This window comes from Agelaius phoeniceus, assembly GCF_051311805.1.
Source record: "Agelaius phoeniceus isolate bAgePho1 chromosome W unlocalized genomic scaffold, bAgePho1.hap1 SUPER_W_unloc_2, whole genome shotgun sequence".
NCBI classification, from domain to species: domain Eukaryota; kingdom Metazoa; phylum Chordata; class Aves; order Passeriformes; family Icteridae; genus Agelaius; species Agelaius phoeniceus.
Genome location: NW_027509867.1, coordinates 4,881,996 through 4,909,872, shown reverse-complemented (window position 1 = coordinate 4,909,872; position 27,877 = coordinate 4,881,996). Strand labels below are relative to the sequence as shown.

Below are 27,877 nucleotides of genomic sequence, written 5' to 3'. Positions count from 1 at the left end.
ACAGTGATATAACAATGGTCTCCTTGGCTCCACAGTGGCACAATGGCTCCTTGCTTCCATGAGGCCTTGCAGTGTCAAAATTGTTCCCTTGTTTCCATGGGTCACTGTGATCCTCTTGATTCCATGAGGCCCTGCCGTGCTACAATGGTCCCTTGGTTATACAAGGCCCTGCAGTGTCACAATGGTCCCTTGATTCCAGTGGGACCTGAAGTGTCATAATGGTCTTCATGGTTCCATGAGGCCCCACAATGTCAGAATGGACTTTTGGTTCCATGAGCTTTAGTACTGTCAACAACAGTCTCCTTGGATCTACAGTGTCTCAATGGACCCTTGGTTCCGTGAGGTTCAGTAACTTGGATGCCTTGGTTCCATGAGATTGTGTAGTGTCACAATGATCTCCTTGGTTCTGCAGCCCTGCTGTGGCTGCTGTGTAACAATGGACCTGTGGTACCATGAGGTTCCATAGTGTCACCATGGTCCCTTTGCTTCCACAAGGCCCTGCTGGGCCACAATGGCCCCTTGGTTCCAAGAGCTTCCATCCTGTCAACAATGATCTCCTTGATTCTGCAGTGTCACAATGGAACCTTGGTTCCATGAGTTGCCTGGGCTCCCTCAGCCCCTCACAGCCCCTCATGGTCCCTCACAGCCCCTCACGGTCCCTCACAGCCCCTCACATGCCCTCACATGCCCTCACAGCCCCTCACTGCCCCTCACAGCCCCTCACAGCCCTTCATGACCCCTCACAGCCCCTCACAGCTCCTCATGGCCCCTCATGGCCTCTCACCACCCCTCATGGCCCCTCACCACCCCTCACGGCCCCTCACAGGCCCCTCACCGGCCCAGGCCCAGGGCTCCTCCCAAAAGAGGAGGGATCGGGCCCTGCTTGTTCTGCTTTCATTTCAGTCCCTTCCCAGCCACGAGTGCAGAAAGGCTGAAATGGAGCCTTTCCCCAACGTTTCCCTCGGGGTTAATTGCAGGCTGAAGCTCTGTGCAGGCGCTGGCCCCAGCGTCACCATCCCTGCAGCCACCAGGCCTTTGCTGTCCCCCCGCGTCCGTTCCCTGTCCCCGAGTCCCGCCCGGCTCTGGCAGCAGCAGCAGCAGCCGCAGCGCAGGGGGCGCCGGCCCGGCCCAGCCGGGGCTCCCGGCCAGGAGCAGCAGCAGCGCCGGCCCCTTCCCGCCTGCTCCTGCCTCGGCTCCCAAGGGCTTTTTCCAGCTCAATTCTGGAGCAGAGCAGCCAGCACCCACACACAGCCCTGACTGCTCAGGCCCCGCCTGTGCTGCCCTGAGCCAGCCCTCAGAGGAAGAAAGGATCGGGTTCCAGCGCTGTTTTCAGCTCTGTTTGACTCACCCTGAGCTGACAGCAGGAGGCTGCTGGTGCCTTTGCCATGGGAATTGGAGATCACGGCTGCTCTTGGCCCTCTTCTGCTTGCCACCTGAATTTTACCCATAAAACTGCAAGTGCCTCTTTCAGTTGGTGCTGCCCACGGTTCTTTCTTGAAAGTGAAGTCAGTGCTTTTGTTGCAGGCATAAAGATCAGCAGATACTGGAATATCACCAGCCCCTGAGCACTAAGGCGAGAGGAATTAAAGCCACACAGGCCACATTTGCAGTGCTCAAACACAGCCTTGTTGTGTTGAAAGAGAATAAACTGACAGAGGCCAGCACAGAAATTGCCTCCATAGTGTGGAATTAAATTTAAAAATCCACCAGGAGAAACAGAAACCAGAACTTCTCAACTCGCTTCATTGCTCCTTCCCAGCAGCAGCAAACACAGATGCCCAGAAGTGTTTTGCACTGCTGCTGCCCCCAGTTTGAGCCCAGGCTCTGCCCAGTCCCAGCGGGAAGCTGAGCCCAGCCCAGGGAGCTCAGCGCACGCGGGGCCAGGCCCAGAGCCCCGGGCACGGCCGCCCATTGCGGGGCAGCGGCGCAGACAGAATGTCCTGCGGCCCAACCCTCCTGCTCCTGCCACACAGCGCCTGCCTTCTCCCCCTCCTCCTCCTCTCCCAGCACGGCACAAATTCCAGCTTGGAGGAGGCTGCCCCAGAGAGGGCTCCTGCTCCTGTTCCAGCCTGAGTGTCCCTGCAGAGGAACAGGGCATTGTTCAGGCACTCCACAAGCTCAGGCTTCCCATTTCATGGGGAGTCTGGGATGAAAATGGCTTTGTCAGGAAGGACAAAAGTGGAGGGAATGGATTGGAAAGTATTAGGAAAAATGATCCTTTGTACAGGCAAAGCTCACCAAGTCATTCCCTGCATTTCTCCTTTTCAGATTCTTTCCGTCATCTCCTGAGGGGTCCAGCTTGTTCTGGTGCCTTTCATGAACTGATTGTGCTCTTGATTTATATCAGTGCAGGAGATGTAGAAGCATCTGAACTGAACACTGAAACAAACTCCCTCTGTCAGCCCATTTTCATGTTCTACATCACTTTCAAGATGTCCATGGGGGCGTTGGAATGATTATCACACAGCTCTCCATTTCTGGCTGCAAGGTCTGGAGAGTCTTTCTCTGCATTCAGTCATGCTTGCATTCCCTAACAATTCCTGGTAGCCCATCATCTTTTCTTATTGTAAACCAGTAACAATGAAAACCTCACCAATGGCACAAGTGCCTAGCTCAAAAGGAAAAGAAAGAACAAGCTGTAAAGTTCTTCAAATGTTTGTCCTGCTTTGCTGCAAGAGTTGTGCTGCATGCACAGTGTGGAAAGCCAAGAGAAGCTGCAGTTGGTGGCACATCTTGTGACAGAAGCTGCACCTCGTTCTCCAGGAAAGGTTCTTGGACAGAGCAAACAGAACTGTGGACAAGATTCTGGAAGAACTGAAACAGTTTTTAGGAAATGAAATGAAAACAGAAAGAAACAATCCAAGATATTTTCCTCTATTTATTTCTATGCTGCCCTTTTCTATGTTGCACTACTTCTCCATCCCAGTAATTCCAGATGCACCGCACCTCAAAGATCGGCGACTTAGTGATTTTTAGACACTTGAAAATACCATGAGCCACACACGTTTTTCCTTCCCCTGTTTTTACTGGAAGGCAACACTGGAGATGTAAGTGCAGTGCTGGGGTCAGGTAGGAATCCTACAGCAAGGGAAGGTGGCCCGACAGTGTTTGACCCTCAGCCAGGCCAATGCAGAGCAGCAAGCAAGGGGATTGCTGTGCCAGTGTGCAGGAGTCAGGGCTCTGCATCTGGGCTCACCGCTGCAAAGTTCCCGTGTTTGGACAGACTCAGGGGCTGTGCCTGGGGCGCGCGGGGCTCGAACGTGGGGCTCGTGGGGCGAGCGGGGAACGGACACGGGGACGAACGGCCCCGGTGCTTCAGTTGCAGCGGCGGCAGCGGCGGCAGCAGCAGCGGCGGCAGCAGCAAAAGCAGATAATCTACAACACTCCTTCTCTTTTTGTTTCTCTTTCTCTCCCTTTACCGCGGTCGGGCACCCTTCTCTCGGGGTCCCTTGCCCGGCGTCCCTCTCCTCTCCCCGCCTCCCTCTCCCCTGCCGGGCCGGGCCATGCCCCCGGCCCGCCCCCGGCCCCGGCCGGGGCTGCCCCGTGCCCGGCCCCGGCCGTCCCGCCGCGCTCTCGCCTCCGCCCGGCTCTGGCCGTACTGGCGGTGGCGCTGCTGGGCGGGCGTCAGTGCCTGGTGCGGGGGCGGCATCGCCGCCCTTCGGCTCCGCCTGGCCCGAGCTCGGCCCCGGACCCGACGCAGGCTCCAGCCCCGAGCCCGGCCCCGGCCTCGACCCCGGCCCCGGCCCTGGTTCCTCTCGGGGCCCGCGGAGGACACAGGCGGCGCGGCCGCTCCCGCCGCCTCCGCTGCGGCTTCCCCGGCCCGAGCTCCGCCGCTCGACAGCGCGGCCGCCGGCCCCGAGCCTCCCGTGCCGCGTTCCAAAGAGCGAACGCCTGGGCATGGCCGGCCCGGGGCGGCTGAGGGGCGCTCGGGGGCCGTTGCTGGCCCCGGGCCGAGCGCTGACAGCCGCGTCCCGCCCGCAGGGAAGGCGCAGGAGGCCCTGCAGGAGCGGTACCGAGTGGGTTCGCTGCTGGGGCGCGGCGGCTTCGGCAGCGTCTTCGCGGCCACGCGGCTCTCGGACGGCGCCCCGGTGAGCGGCGGGGCCGGCGGCGGGCGAAGGAGGAGGAGGAGGAGGAGAAGGCGGACAAGGAGGAGAAGGTCGGGGCGCGGCGGGCCGGGCGACGTGCTCACCCGCTGCTCTCCCTCGCTCGCAGGTGGCCATCAAACGCGTGCCGCGGGATCGCATCCGGCACTGGGGCGAGCTGGTGAGTGAGCGGGGCCAGCGGCAGCAGCTGGGCCTGGCCGGGCGGCGAGGAGCCGGGGCCCGGCAGGGTGGGAGCCGCCGGGAGCCCTGCGGGGAGAGCAGGCGTGGGCTGAGCGGGGCGTGCAGAGCATTCCGGGCTGGCTGAGGGCTCCCAGAGCCCCGGCACGGCCTCAGCCCCACTGACGGCACCGCGCTCCTCCCGCAGCCCAACGGCAGCAGCGCGCCGCTGGAGATCGTGCTGCTGGCCAAGGTGTCCCGTGGCTGTGCCGCTGTCATTCAGCTCCTGGAGTGGCTCGAGCTCCCTGACAGCTTCCTGCTGGTGCTGGAGCGTCCGGAGCGGTGCCAGGAGCTCTCGGGTTTCCTGGCGGAGCGGGGGTTCCTGCCGGAGGAGGAGGCGCGGGCGCTGTTCCGCCAGGTGCTGGAGGCCGTGCGGCACTGCACCGCCTGCGGGGTCCTGCACAGGGACATCAAGCCCGAGAACATCCTGCTCGACCTGGCCAGGGGGCAGCTGAAACTCATCGACTTTGGCTGTGGCGCCTTCCTCCAAGACACAGCCTACACCCAGTTTGCAGGTGAGCCCTCCAGGGGATGCTCCTGGGCATCTCATGGCCCAGCCTGGGTGCAGCACCAGGGCTTCCCCCTATTGCAGCCGGGATGGGATTGATGCTGGAGCCGAGTTGATTTGGGTGGGGTGTGAGGGGGGCCAGCTGCCAGCCCTGCCGACAGCCTTCAGCACCCACTGTGGCCTGGGCTGGGGCTGGAGCTGGGGCAGCCAGCCCGACACAAACCCCCATGGGGGTAGCAGAGAGGGGGGTCTGACCCCGTGCCCCGGATGGTTTGGTGTGCAGGCGAGGAAGGACTTGGACTGCTCCGCTCCCCTTGTTTGCCTTGGCTTATTAACATTTTTGGGGGCCATGCAGGTGGGGAGGAGAGTGGGTTTTCTCCACCACTGGGTGGGTTTCTCCTTTGTGTGTCATGGTTGGGCCTTCCCAAGGTTTCTGCTGCCCTCTTCCAGCACCTGTGGCTTCTTTTACAGCCCCGAGTTTGTACACAAGTCCCAGGTGCTGGTGAGAGGGCAGCGCTCACCCCGTGTGCCTGTGGGGCAGCCCCCACATGGCCAGGGATGCTGGGGCCGGGCTCTGGGAGCAGCAGCATCCCCCTGCTGAGCTGTGTCTGTGTTCCACAGGAACCCTGTCCTACAGCCCACCAGAGTGGATCCAGCACCAACGCTACCACGGCGAGGCAGCGACGATCTGGTCCCTGGGCCTCCTGCTGTGCCACCTGGTCATGGGCAAGCACCCGTTCAGGAGGGGCCAGGAGATCATCCGGGGGCGGATCTTGTTCCCACGATGGCTCTCTCAAGGTGGATCCTCATCTCTGGGCACGGGGGGAATGCCAGTGCTGGGAGACAGCAGCGGGCTCGTGGGCATCCCGCTCTGGCAACTGCTGAGGAGGTGGCACAGGTCCTGCTCTCCTGCTCTCCTCCAAACAGAGTATCCATGGGGAAGTTTAGGCCCAGCTCTGGGCACACCCAGCATGGCCTGGGCACAGGAACAGGGGGGCAACCTCTCCAGCTGACTGGTGATTTCTGGTTTCTCTCCCCAGAGTGCCAGGATATCATTAAGAGGTGTTTGTCCATGCAACCCTCGGACAGGCCGTCCTTAGAAGAGCTTTTCTGCCATCCATGGGTGCAGGGTGTTCCTCTGCCCTAGAAGATGGGAGAGATCCACGTGCACAGTTGGACCCAGGGGCCTGGCAGGTACCAGCTGCACACATCTCTTGGCACTCAGTGGCAAAGCAAACCAGGCTGGTTTTGTGCTGCCTGTAGCTCTGAGCAGGGTCCGCAGAAGGGAACACACAGCTCTTGGGCTGGAGCTGAGCTGGAGACCTGGTGTGGCAAGCACTGGTGGCCACCATCCCCCCTGGTTTGGTTTGTCTGGTTCATGGATGGCTGGGGCCCTGGGCAGAGCCCTGACAGCCTGGTCTGGCCCCAGGGAAGGAGAAGGAGCCCCTGGAGAAGCTGTACCAGGTGGGGCTGCTGCTGGAGACACCAAGGACAACCTCAAGGGTGACAATCTCTTCCTCGGCCTGGCCAGCTGAAGATGATGGACTTGGATTCTGGCACCTTCTTCAAAGCCAGGCTCCAGGCCCAATTTGCAGGTGAGTCCACAGGCAGGGGGATGCTCCCAGATCTGGGCCTGGCACGGCCTGGCCGGGCACCAAAGGTTCCCCCTTTTCTGGGGCAGATGCAATGAATTCTTCAGTCGCTGCCCAGCTGCTTTTTGGCTCTGGGCAGCTGCTGAGGGCTGGATGTGCCGTGGCTGGCTGCAGGCTGGGCACATGTCCTGCCCTCCTGCTCTGCTGCCAAAGGCAGCAGGGATGGGCAGCTCTGGGCACAGCTCTGGGCACAGCCAGCATGGCCTGGGCCCCGCAGGCCTTGGCACAAGGGCACAGGAGCCCTCAGCTGACGGGCAGTTTCTGCTTTCTCTCCTTGCAGCCGGGCTCTGCGGCTGCTGAGGCTGCTCTGGGCTCTGCCAGGGCTCTGCTGGGCTCAGCCCTGGGCCCAGCTGGGCTGGCTCTGCCCTCACATTGCTCTGACTGCTCTGCATCAGACGAGCCCGTTCCGAGCACAGCGCCTGAGCTTTCTGCTTTGGCAGTGAGTGAGACTCTGCTGCAGGCCCAGAGATTGCAGCTGGGGACACACATCCAATTGGCAAGGACCCAAACTCTCCACAGTCCCAGCTGAACGCCTGGATCTGCACAGTCTGTTTGTCTGTCCCATTCTTCCTTCTTGATTGGCTGGAATTGTGCAGTTGCACTTTCTTCCTCCTCTAGCAGTGCCACGAGTGGGCCAAAGCTGGCGAGTGGGCCGTGCTCCTGAGGCAGTGCAGTCTGGAGCTGGTGGATGGAGAATTGCCCTTCTGCACTGCCAAACCAGAGCAAAAAGCTGCAAGTGGGACTTGGTGTCTTTAAGAAACCCCTGACAGTTTCAAAGGGAATGTGCAGCTCATTCACAGGGTGAGAAGGAAGGGCATCTTCTAAAGGATTTGGGCTTTGACAGAGTTTCCCTTCCCAGTCCTGCTTGGAGCTGGAAGGGCACAAAGCAATTTCCTCTTGCTTCAACCCCAGTTTCAAATGGCAATGTTGGAAACAAAGCCCAAAATCTTTTAAAAGGCTGCTGAGGTCAGTAAGATGGATCCATGCCATCAGCACATTTACAATGTAAATAACTGAGTTCTCTTTTTCAAAAGATCATTTACCTTCTTAATGCAAAGAATGTTACTTTGCATTTATATTTTGTTTTTTTCACTAACATATTTTTTCTCTAACACTTGGATTTTATTCTTATCTTTTACAATTTACCTATTTTTTTCCCTTTTTCTTTTTTTTTCTTTTAAATAGAAAACATGTCCTATGAAAGGAATGTCCTTTACTCCTGGTTCCTGTGTGGAGCAGCTCCTTCCTGCTGGCTGAGCTGCTCAGGCAGAGCCCGGCAGCTCCTGGCCCTGCAGGGCTGAGGCTTTTCCCCGTTGCTGGGCACAGACTGATGGAGCAGCACTGCTGAACACGGGCACACAGAGGGACCAGGAGCAGCTGCCTTTGCCCACCTGAGGCTCCAAGGCCCAACCTCTGAGCAGCCAGGGCTGGAATAGACTGGCAGGATCTGATCCCTGACTCTGGGCCAGGGCTGCACAAATGACCCCACAGCAGCAGCAGCAGCAGCAGCAGCAGATGGAGCTGACTTTCAGCACAGCCCCTGCCCCTGTTCCCTCCCGTGTGCAGCGGTGTCACAGCAGCCTGAGGCACCTGGGAGCCCCCAGTGCCAGCAGGGACTTGAGATGGCAGCCCTGGGCTCCTGGAGGCTGTGCAAGGAACGCAGCTGGGCACTCCCTGTCCATGGGGAGCTTGCAGATGGAAAAGGCTGCTGTGGCCAGGCAGCTGCAAGGGCACAGAAAGGAGGCTCTGGAGCACTGGATCTGTGCCAGTGCCACAGTCCTGGGCAGCAGCCAGCCAGCCCTGGGGGAACAGAGGGCACAGCACGAGGGACAGAAGCAGGCAAGGGCAGAGACTGGAGAGAGCCAAAGCCAGGAGCAGGAGCAGCTGCTCCATTGCACTCTTGGAGAAAGCTCTTGGCTGGTTCCAAGCGCTGAAAGGCGTGAAGGGCAGAGAGGAGCCACAGCAAACAATGCTCCTGTTTGCACAGCCTCCCCTCTCCGTGTCCCAGAAGGAATTGGATGGACTGTGCTCTTCTCTCCGAGTGGTCTCGTTCAGCATGAGCAGCTCAGCACCAGGAGCTGAAGGAGCTGAAGCCTCAGGCCACAGGAGCTGGGCAAGAGGAGACTTTCTGAGCAAATGAATGCTGCTAACATGGACCCAGCTGAATGCAGTGGATAGAATCATGGAATCACAGAATCCTTTCTCTTGGAAAAGCCCTCTGAGCTCACCCAGTGCAGCCGCTCACCCAGCAGTGCCAAGCCCAGCACTAAACCACATCCCTGAAGTGCCAAGGCCTGGACAGCAGCCCTGAGTGAGGCCTGAACAGCAGGCCCTGAGCCCAAGGTGGCCTCTGGATGAACCTTCCAAGCAAAGGTTATCTTTGTATCTGCTCCCTGATGAAATATGCATGGTCATTAGCACTGTGATAGATGTAGCCACTCATCAGTGAAACATGTATTGACCTATGTGTATTTAGAAGCCAGACAAGGCCATGAAATCTGACATCTGGCCTTGTTTGGGGCTGAATGGTCAAAGTCACCTCCCTTGATTCCTCCTGGGGCCCTGGCCAGGCTTTGGGAGGGACCCAAGAGGAGGATGAAACCAGATGTTGCCACACTAGCAGTGCTGTCAGTTTGTCCATTCAGCACTGTCAGAGCTGGGCCCTCTCCCAGCGGGGTTGGAGCCTCAGCTGTGGCTGGAGGCACCTGCAGGAATTTCCAGTGCCCAGGAGTGGCTCTGCAGCCCTTGGCTGTGACAGCTTCCCCAGCTGCTGTGTGGGTCTGGGGGATGGTAAAGGCTGAGGGTAACTGGGGCTGGATCTTTCTCAATCACTGCAGGCAATCTTTGGTGGGGATGGTTGGGTGCATTGCTGAGCTGCTCCTGTTGTGATTCTTTGCTGCTTTGAGCTGCAGGAAATGACACTGATTCCTTCAGTTGGAGTCTGTGTCTTTGGTGCTGACCCTGCCCACTGGCAAAACAAAACTGGCCCAGTCTGGCCAGATCCCAACAAAATGTCACTTGTTCAGTGTAAATGTGAGGAATCAGTGCCATCAGAAATTCCCAGAGGGGAAGCCCTTCCCTGGAGTTCCCTGGCTCTGGAGTGGGCTGAGGTGGGAGCCCCGTGGGAGCAGTGGGGCAGTCGGGTAAAAGAGGCTGCACCCCTGGATGGCTTCAAATGCATCCAAAAATTGCACATGGAACAGGAAAAGAACTTGTGGGGTTGGGCAGACAAAGATGAATTTGTTAAGAGTACATTGGAAACAGGAGCAACAGAAGGAAAACCTGTTGTTGGAACGCTCCCAGATGGAGCAAGAGAAGAAGGTTTTAATCTTGAGCTCAGATGCATTTGTGCAAGTGAAATATCAATATAATAAATAACTATATATGTGTTTATAGTACAATAAGACCTTCATATATATATTTTTATATATTTTTATATGTATGTCTAAGTCTGTCTATCTATATCAATATGTTTATCTACATATATAATTATAATAATGTGAAGTAGTGCTGACAATACTAATTTGGTAGCTTTGGCTGCTCAGGAATGTAACACTAAATACCCTACAGAACAGGATTGGCCAGGACCCTAATGTCAGTGGTCAACTTTGTGAGATTGTATACAATGAAAAAGGAGGAAGGGAAGAAATTGGCTGTTTTCCCAGGGTTTGCTGATACTGTGATGCAGAGTGCTTTGTCTGTTCCTGTGAAAAATACAGTGATGAAGCCTGCAGGGTTTTTCATGTACCAGACTATGCACAAGCTGCAGGATTGGTTGCACGGGTGAAGGGGTTGTTTAAAAAGCAGTTGAAAAAATAAGGAGATGGAAACCTTTGCCCATGGAGAACCCATCTCCCAGATGTGCTCCCTGCCCTTAACAATGGCCCATGGGGAAATGGAAACCCCCTGGCTGTGCACAGCTGCCCCCAATTTGCAAATCCAACCATGGGCAGTGAGACTTGGGCTGCCTGGGAAATTGTTCTGGCTGTGATGGCCCCTGGCAGGGCCAGCCCAGAGGCTGCAGGGCTGGGCCTTCATGCACTGGAATTAGTTTGGATAAATTCAAAGCAAATGAGAGCTATCAATACTGAAACAGGAATTCAGATTCCTCCAGGACACTTTGCTTTGGTAACTGCTCACTTGGAGCTTGGCCTTGCAAAGTGGTCATGTCATGGCAGGAGGAATTGATGCAGAATATGCAGGAGAAATTACAGTAATTCCGTTAAACAATAGTGACCAGGATTGGATTAGTCAACCCCATGACAGGGTAGCACAATTATCGATATTGCAATTTTAAGAAGGATTGTGAAAAAAGGAGATCCACCTGCAATCACCACCGTTTGTGGAGATAAAGGTTTTGGATGCAGCAGCCCTAATAATGGAGCCCGAGTGTGGGTCCGGAGGCCAAATGGCCCTCCCGAGGCAGCTGAAGGAGCAGCTCCTGGGAAAGACAACTCTGAGTCCTGAAACCTGGGCAGGAACAATGGCAATATGTCCCTGCAGCCAAGCGTTCTGTGTGAGAACAAGTAGATGTGACAGGATATTGTTTTACACATGCTGCCAGACCAAATCTCCCTGTTTGCCCCAAGGGCCCCTTTGGGAAATGCTCTGATCCACGGGGCTCCATGGGAAGGCTGCTGTGACACTGAGGGACTTGCACAGGAATTGCATCCAGGAGCCCGGGTGCCCCTCAGGGACTGGGACCTGGCCCCTTCCAGCCCGAGGGGAAAGGGCCCCCCCAGGCCTTGTTAGCCACAGACAGCATGGTAAAGCTGAACAGCAAAGGGCCTGGGGCATTATTCTGGAATTAACATGGTGCCAGCTCCATGGACAGCAGAATTCTTGTTCTTATCTCAAATGAGAGTGAGGAAAATGGATGATTAACCTGTCACTGAAGTACTGCTGATGTCCCTAAGTTGTATCTTGATAGTCAGCCAGAATCTTTGTCTGCCACAAACACCTCTAGAGTTTCACCAAGGGGTTAGTCATCAAAATGTAATGATGAGTTCTGATGGCTTGCTGAGCTTCTTTTGTAATTCTTTCCTAATGATGATGTGCTTTGCTGAGCTTATCCTTTTGTAATTCTTTGCAGCTGTGCATGATATAAATGCCACAATTCCTTCAGTTGGTGTCTGTGTCTTTGACAGTGACCCTGCCTACTGGAGAAACAGGGCCCCCTCTTGCCCAAGTGTTACCTGGGAAGGCAAAAACCCTCCCTCCAAAATTCCCCCCTTCCTCCTTGTTCCCCCCCTTCCTCCTTGTTCCCCCCCTTCATACCCTGAGCATGATGTGCTCTGGTCTGGGCTGTGCCCGGGGTCAGTTGGGGTCACCTGTCCTGGCTGTGTCCCCTGCCCAGCTCCCCCGCAGCCCCAGCCCCTCCCCAGCATGGCTGGACGAGGGGCAGGACAGGCCTTGGCTGTGCTGCAGCTCAGCAAGAACAAAACCATCTCTGCGTGCTCAGCGCTGTGCCCAGCACCCGGCCCAGCAGTGTCTCAGTGCCAGGGGCTGTGCCCCCAGTGCCTGCCAGGGCTTTCCATGGCAACTGCCAGGCCAGGTGACCCAGGTGTCCCCCCCAGTGCCGGTTGCCATGGAAACAGTGCCCAGCCCTGCCCCTTTCTGTCTGGCTGACCTGGCCTTTGGCCCTGGCAGTGCCCTTGGCTGCTGGTTCCTGGTGCCTGAGCGGCCAGCGCGGCACAGGGCAGGTGGCCATGGCACAGCCCCCAGCAAGGGATCCCCTCTGGCTCTGGGCACTGACACCAGCCCTGAGCAAGGGGCCCAGGGCAGCTTTCCATGGCCACCAACCACCACAACGGCTCCGGGCATTGCTTGCCATGGCACCAAACCAAGGAATGGGTCCCCATGGCCGTTGCCATGGCACCTGGTGGCACCAACGAGTGTCACTGCAATTGTACCTGGAACTGCCCTGGCGCTGCTTTGTCCTCAGGGTTGCCATGGCTGCCCAGGGCAGCAACAGCTGGTGCTCTGCAAGGGCCCTGGGGCAGACGGGAAGGAGCAGCAGAGCAGGGGCTGATCCATGTCTAGTGCGCTGCACAGCCCAGGGCAGCGTCCCAGAGCGTCCTCATGCAGCTGCCAACAACATCCCCCCTCTGCAGCCCTGGCCTCTCCCCCAGCTCACACAGGTGCCCCATCCTTGCAGGCACAGACACGGCAGCACTGCCTCAGCAGCCCCTGTTTGCATTGCACACAGCAGGGCCAGCACCCCCATGCTGTTGCTGTGGGGACATGAAGCTGAGGGAGCACAAATGCCATCAGCCCCTGGGGCCAGCAAGGCCTGGGGGACACCAGGGAAACCACTCAGCTTTGTCCTGGCCTCTGCACTCAGCCAGAAAGTTTGTTCCCATCAGCTGGGAGTTTCCTGTGCCACTGCAGACGCTGTTGCTCAGAGCCAGGGCTGCTTGGCAACCTGCCCCGAGCATTTCCTTGGCTTCTCCTTTGCTTTCTTTACTCTTCCTGGTAGAAATTTCTACCCACTGCTCATGCCTGTTCCCTGCCCTGCAAACAGCCCATCCCTGTTTGCCCTTTCCTCTCTGGCCCCACTCCCCATTGCAGTTCCTGACTTGGCCCCATGGGAATGTCCCTTGGGCAGCAGGATCATCCTACAAGTGCAGCAGGAATTGTCTGCAGGCTCCTGCAGTGCCTGCTGCTGCTCCCTTGCCAGAGGCACCCCAGGCCAGGGGGGCACATCTGGGCTGCTGTGTCTGCCTCTGGGGCTCCCTGTTCTGGGCAGTGAGGAGGAGCTGCAGAGGCTCTGCAGGACTGACAGGATGGGCTTTGGGGCTGCCAGGAGAAGCTGAGGGACCTGGGCTGCTGGAGCTTCTGAAGAGGAGGCCCAGGGCTCATCCTGCAACTGCTCCAAGGGTGGTTCCAGAGAATCCCAGAATCAGCAAGGTTGGAAAAGACCTTGGAGATCATCAAGTCCAACCTGTGCCCTGACACTGCCTTGTCTCCCCTGGGCCTCCTCTTCTCCAGGAAAAACAACCCCAGCTCCCTCAGCTGCTCCTCACAGGACTTGTGCTCCAGACCCCTCCCCAGCCTTGTTGCCATTCTCTGGACACACTCTGGTCCCTCCATGTCCTTCCTAAATTGGGGGGCCCAGAACTGGACACAGCACTCGAGGTGCTGCCCAACCAGGGCTGAGCACAGGGGAAGAATCCCTGCCCTGCTCCTCCTGGCCACACCATTCCTGATCCAGGCCAGGAGCCATTGGCCTTCTTGGCCACCTGGGCACACTGCTGCCTCATGTCCAGCCTGCTGTCCACCAGTCCCTGCAGGTCCCTTTCTGCCTGGCTGCTCTCCAGCCACTCTGTCCCCAGCCTGTAGTGCTGCAGGGGTTTTTGTGGCCAAAGTGCAGGATCTGGCACTGGGACTTGTTAAACCTCACCTTGTTGGATTTGGGCCCTGGATCCAGCCTGTCCAGGGCCCTGTGCAGAGCCCTCCTACCCTCCAGCAGATCAACACTCACACCCAGCTTGGTGTCATTTGCAAATTTGCTGATGCTGAACTCAATCCCCTCATCCAGACCATCAGTGCAGTTATTGAAATCCACGCTGGCTGGCTCTGATCCCTGGGCCATCCTGTGGGTGCCCTGTGATGGCACTCAAGGTGATCTGTTCCATAACCTTGCCAGGCACCCAGGTCAGGCTGACAGGCCTGGAGTTCCCCAGCTCCTCCTTCCAGCCCTTCCTGGGGATGGGCTCACACTGGCACCTCCAGTGCTCTGGGCCCTCCCTGCTGAGCCAGGACTGATGGTAAATGATGGAGAGCAGCTTGGGGAGCTCATCCACAGCTCCCTCATCCCCCTGGGATCTCATCTGATCCCATACACCTCTGGGCATCTGAGTGGCTCAGCAGGTCAGCAGCTGCTTCCTCCTGGATTCCAGGGGGCTGTTCTGCTCCCTGTGCCCATCCACCAGCTCTGGAGAACACTTGTCCTGAGGGAAACCTGTCCTAATACTGAAAATTGACAAACAAGATATTAAACAGTTGAGTCTTTTACTTATCTTCAGTTACTCTATTCTCAACTTCATCCAATAAAAAGGAGTAGAGGTTCTCCTTCTCCCTCTTTTTGCTATAAACTTTTTAATAAAATCATGTTTTATTCTTTCTACAGAAACCGCCAGGTTAAGTTCTAATTGAGCTTTCACCTCTGAACTTTTCTTTCTGCATAACCTAACAACATCCTTAAACACTTCCTGAGTTGCTGGCCCTTTTTCCCTGAGTTCCCACAAAAGCTCCATGGACAGCCAGGACAGTCATTTTCCTCACCAGCTCATCTTTTACCACACTGGGATAGGCAGCTCCTTCCCCCTTAAGATTACTTTCTTGAAATGTGTCCATCCTTCCTGGACCTCATTTGTTTTTAAGGGCTGTTTCCCTTAAAAAATCAGTACCCAATTTGGTACTCCCCAAATCTGCATCCTGAACAGGCCGAAGTCTGCCCTTCCTAATTCCAGTAGAAGTTTTGTTACTGCCTCTCCTTCTTACCCAGAATATTGAAAACTTGAAAACCCCAATGTTCCAGTGGGCCTGGCTGAGCTGGCAGGACCCTGAGGCTGCTGAACTTCCAGTTCCCCTTCTCACACAATGGGCCTTGTGTGGTTTCCATAGGCCTGGGGATGTGGAGAACAAGCTCCAGGTGTCAGCTCACCTGGTGTAGGCAATTGATCATCTGGTAACATGAGGTCACAGAGTGGGCTATGACATCACAGAGTGGGGGAAGTGAGGTCATTGATCAGTTATGACATCACAGAGCCAACTGTGCTATCACAGAGCCAGTTGTGACATCACAGAGCAGACTATGACATCACAGACTTGGCTGTGACATCAGAGACCAGCTGTGTGACATTAGAGAAGGTGCTGTTGCATCACAGAGCAGGCTGTGACATCCCAGAGGGGCTGTGTGACATCCCAGAGGGGCTGTGTGACATCCCAGCAGGGCTGTGTCAGGTCACTGGGTTGGTCACTCTGCCCCAGCTCCCCCTCACAGTTTCTCCCAACAAGTCCAATGCTGTCCATGCCCAGCGGGGTCCCTGTCCCCCGGGATCCCCCCGGCCCACCTGGAGCCACAGCCTCCACCAAAGGATGTTCCACAGGATCCACCCCAGAGCCTGACATGGGGACAAGGGGCCTGGGCTGTGTGACCAGGACGTCAAGGACGGGGATTATCCAGGTCACTGTGGCCTGGGTTGGGTTGCCCAGGGCAGGAAAGATGTCTGGCAGCTGGAGCAGGGTCTGGGAAGGGCCTCCAAGGTGGGGCTGGAGCCCTTGGGCTGTGAGCAGAGACTGAGGGAGCTGGGCTTGTCCAGCCCAGAGCAGGGAAGGCTGAGGGGCTCCTCATCCCAGCCTGGCAGGGCCAGCGAGGAGGGGATGGAGAACACAGAGCCAGGCTCTTCACCGGGGGCCTGGTGGGAGACAAAAGCCAATGGGTGGAAGGGGAAAGAGGGGAGATCAGCCAGGACAGGAGGAGATGAAATGAGTCAGGCTGGTTTCAGCATTTCTTCAGCACCAAAAGCAGCCTGACCTCCCTTCTCCATCCACCACTGACAGCTTTGCAAATCAGGAATTGTTGGAGCTGTTTTGCCCCCACTCCAGGATGAGCATCCTGATACAAGAACTTAATTGTGTTTATATCTATCACAGAACCACATTTGTTTGAAATTACTTTTAGGATGGAAATCCCTTGTGGATGGTGGACTCATCAAACACTGCTGGGACGTTGCACATGGCTCAGGGAAGAGTGTGATTTTTATTAAATTGTGTCCTGTTCAACCATGGTGTTTTTGCCATGAAGAGAAACTTTCTGTGCCTCTGAGTCTCACCAGTTCCTGACCCCCAAAGGACACAAACCTGGTGAGTTGTGGTTCCCACTCCAGTGGTGGCACTTGCACCTCCCTCCATCCCCAGAGCAGAGCTCCCTTGTCCCAGAGAGTCCCTGGCAATGCAGGGATGAAGGAAACAGGACAGGCTGTGGGGATCAGGGGCAGGGCATGCCCAGGGATTTGGGGTGGTTGTGAGCCCAGGGCAGGACCCAGCCCTTGGCCTTGGTGAACCTCATCCAATTGTCCTGGGCCCATGGCTCCAGCCTGGCCAGATCCCTCTGCAGAGCTTCCTGCCCTCCAGCACAGCCACACTCCCACCCAGCTTGGGCTCACCTGGGAACTGACTGAGGGTGCCCTCAATGGCCTTGTCCAGATCAGCAATAAAGAGATTGAACTGACCTGGCCCAAATCCTGAGCACTGTGGACACCCCTGGATGTGACTCCATTCCTCAGCTTCTCTGAGTGCCAGGGGTTGGATGAAGGAAGTCCTGGGTTGTGGGTAGGGACAAAGTGTGATTGTCTGCCATGAAGGGTCTTGATTTTCAAATCAGTTGAAACTGCATTAGGAGGTGCTGGCGGTCACTATCAAGTGGACATTGCTGATATCTATCTATAAACAGGAAAAGAAAACTTAAACAGGCAAAACAATTCTCTCTGCATTGTTTTCAATGTAGTATATTCACTTTGAATACAATTGTGAAATGTGTCTAATTAACTAGAGAAGAATTGAAAACTTCAATTATTCCCATGGGCTTGTCTTGTTTGGGGGTTTCGAACAAATGTTTATGAGCGTTTGTCACTGAATTCCTGAACTGAAGAGCTCAAGAAAGAAGAGGCCTCTGGAGTAATAAAATTAATCAGCAACCTCCAAGTGGCTGAGGATCCATGCCCATGAGAGCAGCAATGAACAGAAATGGACACAGCTTTGTGGCTGCTGTCCCAGCTTTGGCATGGGCCCTGGGCCTGGAGCAGGAGCAGCTCTTGAGGGCCCTAAGGCCAGGGCTCTGGTGCTGCCCTGGGCAGATGGGATGGCAGCAGGGGCTGCAGAGCTCTCAGCACCTCAGGCCGAGGGGAGCAGGGCAGCCAGGGAGCCTCCTTTGGCCTTGGCCAAACACCTTCCCCCATGGCTGGGGCTGAGTCCTGTGGCAGCTGCAGCTGCTGCTGTGCCCTTGGCAGGGGCTGAGGCCGTGGGGCCAGTGCCCAGAGCAGCCTGGCCTGAGCAGAGCTGTGGGGCCAGAGCCGGCTGGGCTGGGCTGGGCTCAGAGAGGCCCTTGGTGCTGCCCAGAGCTCAGGGCAGCTGGCAGAGCTTGCAGGGAGCTGGGCTCCGAGAGCCTGGCCCAGAGGCCGGCAGAGCCCGGGGCAGGGCTGTCTGTGCAGCCCCACAGGTGCCACGGGCTCTGCAGGAGCTGGCAGAGGCTGCCCAGCAGGGAGGCCATGGGGCACAGAGCCCCAAGGCTGCTGTGGGCACCATGGCACAGGGGCCGTTCCCAGCCGCAATGCTCCTGGCCTGGGCTGGGCCTGCACAGGGGCTGGGCACTGTTGCAGACATCTTTTCACTAAAAATCCGTTCTTTAGGATTTTTCCTTCTGAGAAGCTAAGAGGCCTCAGAGACAGAATGTAAACAATGGTTATCTGCTGCTGTGGAATGCAACAGGTCCACCTGTGATTGGCCCATCTGGGATGTTTATAATTAATGGCCAATCAAGGACCGAGCTGTCTCGGACAGAGTCCGAGAGAGCTGCCTTTGTTATCATTCTTTTCTTTTCTATTCTTAGCTTAGCTAGTTTCTGAGGAAACCTTTTCATTTCCTATTTCTTTTTAGCATAGGTATAATGTAATATATATATCATAAAATAATAAATCAAGCCTTCTGATCATTGAGTCAACATTCTCGTCTCTTACTTCCCCTGAAAACCCCTGTGACCACGGTCACATTAACCCCTGCTAAGAGTCAGCCCTTTCTCTTCTACCGATGTCTCTGGTGTCTCTTGTGCTGCCCAGGCGCCCAGCCCAGGTGCCCTCAGTACCCTCGGGGCACAGAGAGTGTCTCCCCGCTGTCGGCCATGTCGGGGCTGCCCCCGGTGTCTGCCGACTCGGGACTGGCCCAGGGTTCCTGAGAGGCTCCCAGAGGGACAGAGACAGTGATGCTGGTGGCAGCACCAGGAAGCTGCCGGGGTTTGGCTTTTTTTGCCAGAAAATTGCTGCATTTGGGTTGTGCCAGCACTGGGAAATTGCCAGATGTGGGCACTGGCAGTGCCAGTGCACAGCAGATCTTGGTGGGGAATGTTCTGGCACTGGGAAATTGCCAAATGTTAACTTTCTGTGCCAGCAAACTGCTGGAATTATGCTGTGCAGGCATCTGAAAAATTCCGGATCTGGGCACTGGCGGTGTCAGCAAACACGAGATCAGAGTAGTGTAGGCACCAGGTATTTGCCTGGTTTTGGCTTTCTTTGCCAGAAATTGCTGGACTTGGCTCTGCTGGAACAAGGGAATTTCCAGATCTGGGCACTGGTGCTGGCAGCAAACAGCAGATCTGGGCGGTGCCAGACCCAGTAATGTTGGACATGAATTTGTAGAGAATTTTTAAGGTTTAATAGAAGGTTTCTATAGGATGTATACATGTGTCACAATCCGTCCTTACGAACAGGTTTCGTGATGGTTCGTGGGTTGATCTCAGAGTGCAAAAAGCACCAACACGGTACAGGGGGTTGCAGTGATAGTCAAAACAAATGTACCTTTATTGAATAACCACAACAAAATGCATTGGGGAGGAACTGGGGGAAGGGGAAAAAGAGGGAGGAAGAGAAAGGAAGGTGTAGAGCTACCAAACATAGAACGGTGAAGTCCTTCAATGTCCAGCCAATGGAGTTCACCAGGTCACGTCTGGGGAGGTCTCAGGGTTGCAGTTCATCCAAACTCTTATTATACTCTTTTTCTTGATGGGGGAAGGGGTAAAACTTGAAACTGAATCAAAGGTAGCCTATTGTATTTTTGGGGGAAAGAATGGTATTTAGAGAAGGGTACACACAGTCCATGTTCTCAGCAGTGGGCGAGAGCCATTGTCTTTGTGGTCCACTGCTCACACCTGCAACATCCATCTTGCCTTGGTCAGCTTGCCTCCCCCACACACCTCCCCCAGGTTGGGGGTCTCAGTCCCAGTCCTTGGAAAGTGTGTGGGGGGCCTTTTCCCATAGGGATTTCATGTCTCGGTCTTTCATGGAGAGGTTTCTTACATCTCAGTCTGTCTGTCACAGTGGTTGTAAGACAAGTGAGGGATCTTCTGTGAGGGACCACCCAAAACTCAGGAGAAGTCCAGCCAGGCTGAGAGGTGGGACAACTTCCAAGGCTATTGTTGCAAAAAGGGCACGGTGCCCCCTTCTTCCTTTCATTTGGTTCAGTGTAGCATACTGCAAACACACCTGTGAACCCCATCCTGTCTCTCCTCACTCACCTGGGACCTGCTTTGCTTGGAGAACTGGCTACAAACAGCCAAAGAGGGATTTTGACTTTTTAATTTTTTGAAGCAATCTAAAACTCCTGAGTTTCCCCATTGCAAACAGACATCCTCCTCAAGTGTGTGCCAAGCCCAAGCTGCCACCAAGAGCACTCCAGACCTGCCTGGGCCAGCTGTGAGGGTGGATCATCATCCCAACAGGCAGTGGGCCATTGCAAGGGACTGTTGCCATGGACACTGCAGGGACCCCCCTGCTGGCTTTGGGTGCCGTGGCAACCCCCATCAGTTCAGGTTTCCTTGGAAACCAGCCCAAGGAGCCATTTCTGCAGCCAGGTTCCATGGCCCCTTGCCTGCAGAGCTGTTGCTGCCCTGGGCTGCCATGGCAACCCTGAGGACAAAGCGGTGCCAGGGCTGTTCCAGGTACAATTGCAGTGACACTCGTTGGTGCCACCAGGTGCCATGGCAATGGACACAGGGACCCGTTCCCTGGTTTGGTGCCAAGGCAACCAATGCCCGGAGCCGTTGTGGTGGTTGGTGGCCATGGAAAGCTGCCCTGGGCCCCTTGCTCAGGGCTGGTGTCAGTGCCCAGAGCCAGAGGGGATCCCTTGCTGGGGGCTGTGCCATGGCCACCTGCCCTGTGCCGCGCTGGCCGCTCGGGCACCAGGAACCAGCAGCCAAGGGCACTGCCAGGGCCAGAGGCCAGGTCAGCCAGACAGAAAGGGGCAGGGCTGGGCACTGTTTCCATGGCAACCGGCACTGGGGGGGACACCTGGGTCACCTGGCCTGGCAGTTGCCATGGAAAGCCCTGGCAGGCACTGGGGGCACAGCCCCTGGCACTGAGACACTGCTGGGCCGGGTGCTGAGCACAGCACTGAGCACGCAGAGATGGTTTTGTTCTTGCTGAGCTGCAGCACAGCCAAGGCCTGTCCTGCCCCTCGTCCAGCCACGCTGGGGAGGGGCTGGGGCTGCGGGGGAGCTGGGCAGGGGACACAGCCAGGACAGGTGACCCCAACTGACCCCGGGCACACCCCAGAGCAGAGCACATCATGCTCGGGGTATGAAGGGGGGAACAAGGAGGAAGGGGGGAATTTTGGAGGGAGGGTTTCTGCCTTCCCAGGTAACACTCAGGCAAGAGGGGGCCCTGTTTCACCAGTGGGCAGGGTCACTACCAAAGACACAGACACCAACTGAAGGAATTGTGGCATTTATATCATGCACAGCTGCAAAGAATTACAAAAGGATAAGCTCAGCAAAGCACATCATCATTAGCAAAGAATTACAAAAGTAGCTCAGCAAGCCATCAGAACTCATCATTACATTTTGATGACTAACCCCTTGGTCAAACACTAGAGGTGTTTGTAGCAGACAAAGATTCTGGCTGACTATCAAGGTACACCTTACAGACATCAGTAGTACTTCGGTGACACCGTTCTTCATTCATTTTTCTCAATCTCATTCGAGTTAGGAACAAGAATTCTGTTGTCCATGGAGCTGGCACCATGTTAATTCCAGAATAATGCCCCCAGGCCCTTTGCTGTTCAGCTTTACCATGCTGTCTGTGGCTAACAAGGCCTGGGGGGGCCCTTTCCCCTCGGGCTGGAAGGGGCCGGGTCCCAGTCCCTGAGGGGCACCCGGGCTCCTGGATGCAATTCCTGTGCAAGTCCCTCAGTGTCACAGCAGCCTTCCCATGGAGCCCCGTGGATCAGAGCATTTCCCAAAGGGGCCCTTGGGGCAAACAGGGAGATTTGGTCTGGCAGCATGTGTAAAACAATATCCTGTCAGATCTCCTTGTTCTCACACAGAACACTTGGCTGCAGGGACACATTCCCATTGTTCCTGCCCAGGTTTCAGGACTCAGAGTTGTCTTTCCCAGGAGCTGCTCCTTCAGCTGCCTCGGGAGGGCCATTTGGCCTCCGGACCCACACTCGGGCTCCATTATTAGGGCTGCTGGATCCAGACCCTTTATCTCCACAAACGGTGGTGATTGCAGGTGGATCTCCTTTTTTCACAATCCTTCTTAACATTGCAATATTGATAATTGTGCTACCCTGTCATGGGGTTGAATAATCCCATCTTGTTCACTTTTGTTTAACACAATTCCTTTAATTTCTCCTTGATATTCTGCATCAGTTCCTCTTCCCATGACATGAACTCTTTGTAAGGCCAAGCTCTAAGGGAGCAGTTACCAAAGCAAAGTGTCCTGGAGGAATCTGAATTCCTGTTTCAGTATTGATAGCTCTCATTTGCTTTGAATTTATCCAAACTAATTCCAGTGCATGATGGCCCAGCCCTGCAGCCTCTGGGCTGGCCCTGCCAGGGGCCATCACAGCCAGAACAATTTCCCAGGCAGCCCAAGTCTCACTGCCCATGGCTGGATTTGCAAATTGGGGGCAGCTGTGCACAGCCAGGGGGTTTCCATTTCCCCATGGGCCATTGTTAAGGGCATGGAGCACATCTGGGAGATGGGTTCTTCATGGGCAAAGGTTCCCATCTCCTCACTTTTTCAACTGCTTTTAAAACAACCCCTTTACCCATACAACAAAACCTGCAGCTTGTGCATAGTCTGGTACATGAAAAACCCTGCAGGCTTAATCACTGAATTTTTCACAGAAACAGACAAAGCACTCTGCATCACAGTATCAGTAGATCCTGTAAAAATAGTCAATTTAATCCCTTCCTCATTTATTCCTTGTATACAATTCACAAAGTTGACCACTGACATTTGGGTCTTGGCCAGTCCTTTTCTGTAGGGTATTTAGTGTCACAGTGAGCAGCCAAAGCTGACAAATTAGTATTGTCAGCATTATTTCACATTATCAAATTTTAAATACATAGATAAAAATATAAATTATTGTTTTATATTACACATAAATATTATAATATCAATAATAATAATAATATAATAATAATAATAATAATAATAATAATAATAATAATAATAATAATAATTCACTTGTCCAAATGAACCTGAGCTTAAGATTAAAACCTTCTGTCACTCCATGTGGGAGTGTTACAACAACAGTTTTTTCTTCTGTTGGTGCTGTTTCCAAAGTGTCATTAACAAAATTCACCCTCGTCTTCCCAAACCCACAAGTTCTTTTCCTTTTCCCATATGTAATTTTTGGATGCATTTGAAGCCATCCAGGGGTTCAGCCTCTTTTACCCGACTGCCCCACTGCTCCCACGGGGCTCCGACCTCAGCCCACTCTGTCGTGAACGGCGGGAGAAATGCGACACACCATATGCGTGAATAGCAAATCCCGAAGTTTATTGAAAACCCACACATATTTATATTGGTGTTAATGAAGCTTATACATATTGCAAAAGCTGAGCTCATTATTGGTTAAAGCACACTTAAATCAACCACACCTACTTCTATCTTCTAACAATTATTTTGCTTCTATGTTTACATTCTTCTAACTTCTCTACCTAAGATATCTACATTTTCTGGCAAGCGATTTTCTCCCCCGTCTTCCCGTTTCAGAGAAGGTCGCTGTGACCTTTGTCAGTGATTGGACACTGGTTGCTCAGTTCCCAGCTTGTTTCCCCTATCCTTATCCATCGGTATCACATTGAAATGTCCTTTCGCAGCTAACCAATTATCCAAAAAGCTCTCTACATTTCCCCCGTTTTTCTGTTGAACAAGCATGGTTTGATTAAATGCGGTAGTTATCATCTTTCGCACCATATTCTGTAAGCATATACAAAAACAAGGCAAGACTAATACTAACAACAAAGCTACAATAGCCACTACAATGCTAACCTTAACAATAGAACGTAACCATGATCCTAAGTTTAAAGATTTGAGCCATCCATCAATACCAAGGCCTGATTCTACCTGTAAGTTCCCAGTTAACCTCCGTAACTCAGAGAGCTGTGAGTGAACAGATCGTGCATGATCAGAGAGATTCATGCAACACATGCCCTCAAATTCATCACAGCCATGGCCTTGTGCAAGTAAGAGAAAATCAATTGCAGCTCTATTTTGAAGTGTCGCATGGCGAATAGAATCAACATCAAGCAAAAGACTGGAAATTGCTAAAGAAGTTGCATTTGTTTGTTTAGCAAGCCAACACCCTAACCTATTTAAAATAGCATGAGCACGTGCTGCTGATACCCCTGGAGCTAAGAAAGATGCTGCAACTATGGCCGCTGGGGACCAAAACTTTACATCATCCCGGCAGTCAGCTGCAAATGCATGAGCCATTCGTCTGCCTCTATGATGGCGACGGCTCATGTTTAGTATCATGGACATGTTGGGTGTAAGTAGAGACAGCCGTCCAAGTGTACATGGTCCCCCGTGCAGCATTGATGGGATACCAGCCCAAGCACGGTCCCCACATATCAGGAAATATCCTGCTGGCAATTGAATAGGGTCATTTGATGAGACTGACACTCTCTTTGTTGTATAATTGTACCAGGCCGATGCATTTCGGTAGACAGCCATGCTGGAAGTTACAACATTAGAATGGTTTTTGACTGACAGCAGGCTTCTATAGTTAAAATGAATACATGCATCTGCCATCACTGACCCTAACAGCTCCAACTCTTGGGGTTCCTGCGGTGCTATAGGAAAGTGAGAAACCCATTGATCCCAATTATCCACACTCGTCCTAGCATTGCTGACCTTACAAGTTGGTACATGTGAAGGGCACGGCCAGGGATCTGCTGGTAATCCAACCAAACAGGTTGTGAATGGATTGCCAGGAGAAGATAATGACAGGCAAATAGCCTCCTGTTTAGTTAGGTTTGCCAGGGTGACCCATATGTTAGTCTTGGGCTGAAGTGGGGCCCATGCCTGATGGTTTACACTGTCCACAAAAGAAGCAAAAATTAATAAAGCAATAGCATAAAGTTTCCATCTCACCCTGATCTTTCCAGGCACTATTTTGAACCACCCGGCCATCATGTCTGTCACAAACTTTTAAGAATATCTCTTCTTTCTCAGATTTAGCTTCTTTAGGTTCTTCAAACAATCCTTCCACACTTGGTTGGGATCCTGACCTTCTGAAATAGGACCTATCACACTTGACTGTGACAGAGGAATATTTATACCACACTTAGTCTGCAAAATACACGACTGAGATAGCCCCAAAACACGTTTGACTAAATGTTGTGTTTCCCACCTAAACCATGCAAGGATTTTCTGTTCTGGGGATTCATACAACTGTAACCCTTGGCGGCCAGGTAGTCCTTTGAACAATTCAAGATCTCTCTGCCAAGAGTTAAACTGCCGATAGAAACTACACTTTCTACACCACAATTCAGATAATCGGGATTGATGTACCCACTTAGTTTCCTGACAACCTCCACAAAAAAGCAGTATCCATGCAGCACAATATCTATCTTGACACTTAATACAAGCTAAATCCCTAGGCCCTTTAAATTCAAAATCAGAAAACATTGAATGCAAGCTTAATATGTTATCAAGAGATTTGCACCGATCAACTGCTCGATCGATGGCAAAATCACACTGTCCTTTCAGTTCAAGAAGTATCGGTCGAAGGATGATCAACAGCCTTGTCTCCACTCGCTGACGATCCTCTTTGCTCAGTTGATCGAGGTGTTCCATCAAACACAGCTGCTCGGGTCCATTTAGCAGGTACCCACAGAGATCCTGTAGGGGTAGAAACACAAAGATACCCGCGGCCCCAATATAACACCTTAGCAGGACCTTGCCATTGTCCTGTTTTGGGATCCCTGTATCTCACCCATGCATCTTGCTTCACACCATCTGTTTCTTGTACATAGTGACAAATCACAGCAGGAACCTTATTTTCTCCGAAAACACACAAGTGGTTCAAAACAAACAAACACTTTAACAATCTTTCTTGTGGCTCTCTGGTATCTGTGTATTTACTCAGACATCTTTTCAAGGTACCATTTGCTCTCTCTACAATCGCTTGCCCTGTAGGAGAATTAGGGATGCCTGTTACGTGTTCTATCCCCCACATTTACATGAATTGCTTTATTCTTTTGCTACAGTAAGCAGGCCCATTATCTGTCTTGATGCACTGTGGCACTCCCATTACTGCAAAACAACTGCTGAGATGTCTCTCTACCTGCCCTGCTTTCTCACCAGTCTGTGCTGTGGCCCATATAAAATGACTGTAAGTGTCTATGGTAACATGTACGTACTTCAACCTCCCAAACTCTGCCACATGTGTGACATCCATCTGCCAGGTCTCATTTGTGCTCAGCCCTCTTGGGTTAACTCCCAGACCTAAGCCACAGCCTCCATTATGATGACTACATATAGGACAGGCTTTGACTATTGCCCGTGCCTCCTCCATAAGTATTTGAAATTCTCTATGAAGGCCTTTTGCATTCTGGTGGAACATGGAGTGTGCCTCTCTGACTATAGTTTGTTTGGGAATCGGAGTTGTTGTGTGACTGAGACTAATTTATCTGCTCGCATGTTACCTTCTCCCAGACCAATATCCCATTTGTGACTTCTGATATGGATAACACAAAAAGAATGCTTTCTTAGCTTAATTGCTCTCTGTAGTTGCATAAACAGCTCATGTAACCTCCTGTTCTGAACCTCTTTTATAGAGGCATCCTCTATTTGCTCACACACTCCTGCAACATACAAAGAATCTGTTACAATGTTTAGAGGTCCAGAGAAATGCATCATGGCCCATACAACAGCCAATAGCTCCATCATTTGCAAAGTGTCCACCTCAGTAGCTCGGAGTATGTGATGATGCCATTGTCCCTTTTCTCGCCAGGTCACTGCTGCAGTTTTGGATTTTCTTCCTGCATCTGTGTAGACAGTTGTAGCATCCGATAAGGGCTTTAGTGATTTCTTTGGACACTGAATCCAACCCCACTGTCCTACCCAATTCAATGGTACATTGGGAATATCATCAGTGGCAGTCACGCTACCGGCTCCCAACAGGGCCTCTTGTAACTCCATACTGTTTGTCAGGTACCATGTCAATGTATCCTTTTTCATTGGCATCTGTATCTGATCAGGTTCCTTTCCCATAATCTGTATTGTCCGTTCACGACCCTTTTTGAGCAGATCAGCTAAACTTTCAATTTTCTGAAGAAGGGTTTTATGTTGTTGAAGTGGAGGAGATATCCATTCCAAGGCCCATGTCTCCCCTGTTTTTCTGTTATGCTGAGTAAGTGCACCCAGTAAAAATTTTGGGCCACACCAAACCGTCAGCTGTACAGGGAGATCAAGATCACGTCTCCGAACACTGCCTTGTGTAACACAGTCCAATATCAGCTGCAGTGTCTTAACCTGTTCAGGGGTTATACGAACAGGCTGTGCCGGATCAGTCCCCTTCAGTAAAGGTCGAAGCTCATCTAAGAGTTCATTAGGGATACCAACAATGGGGCATAGCCACTGTAGGTCCCCCAGTAATTTCTGAACATCATGCAATGTATGTAATTTAATGTTTAATTGCAACTTCTGAGGGGTAACAATTTGATCAGTAAGTGTCCACCCCAAATATTTCCACGGTGCAGATAACTGAATTTTCTCAGAAGCCACAGTCAGTCCATGGAGCTTCAAAGCATCGTGTATTGCCTGAATTTGTTGACGCGCAAAAGGTTCTGGTTGTGCAAATAAAATATCATCCATATAATGGTAAATGATTGTGCCAGGCCAGGCATGCCGTAAGGGTTGTAAAGCTGCAGCGACATAAAGTTGACACAAGGTGGTGCTGTTGCGCATGCCCTGGGGTAGAGAAACCCGTTCAAATCTCTTGTCCGGCTCTCCCCTGTTTAAAGCCGGCAGAGTGAATGCAAACCTCCGAGTGTCTCGAGGATGCAGAGCAATAGTAAAGAAGCAGTCCTTCAGATCAATAATCAAAAGTGGCCAGTCCCTTGGCAGCATAGCCGGGTTAGGTAATCCGGGTTGCAAGGCTCCCATAGGCTCCATCTGTTCATTCACAGCTCGCAAATCATGTATTAAGCGATACTTTCCCGACTTCTTTTTAATCACAAAGATGGGCGTGTTCCATGGACTTGTTGACAGCTGTAAATGTCCTTGTTTATATTGTTCGTATACCAGCATGTGAACCTGTTTGAGACTTTCCCTTTTTAAAGGCCACTGCTTAACCCATACCGGAATGTTCGTGGTCCAGGTTAA

The 27,877-nt window shown here is 53.3% G+C and overlaps 1 protein-coding gene and 1 pseudogene across 1 annotated transcript in view; one reads left to right on the top strand and one right to left on the bottom strand.

Annotated features, from left to right (window-relative positions):
- LOC143692675 (uncharacterized) overlaps nucleotides 1-27,877 on the bottom strand; it is a 169,624-nt gene that overhangs the window by 118,879 nt on the left and 22,868 nt on the right. The window lies entirely within an intron of this gene.
- On the top strand, nucleotides 437-27,877 carry LOC143692580 (serine/threonine-protein kinase pim-1-like; annotated as a pseudogene).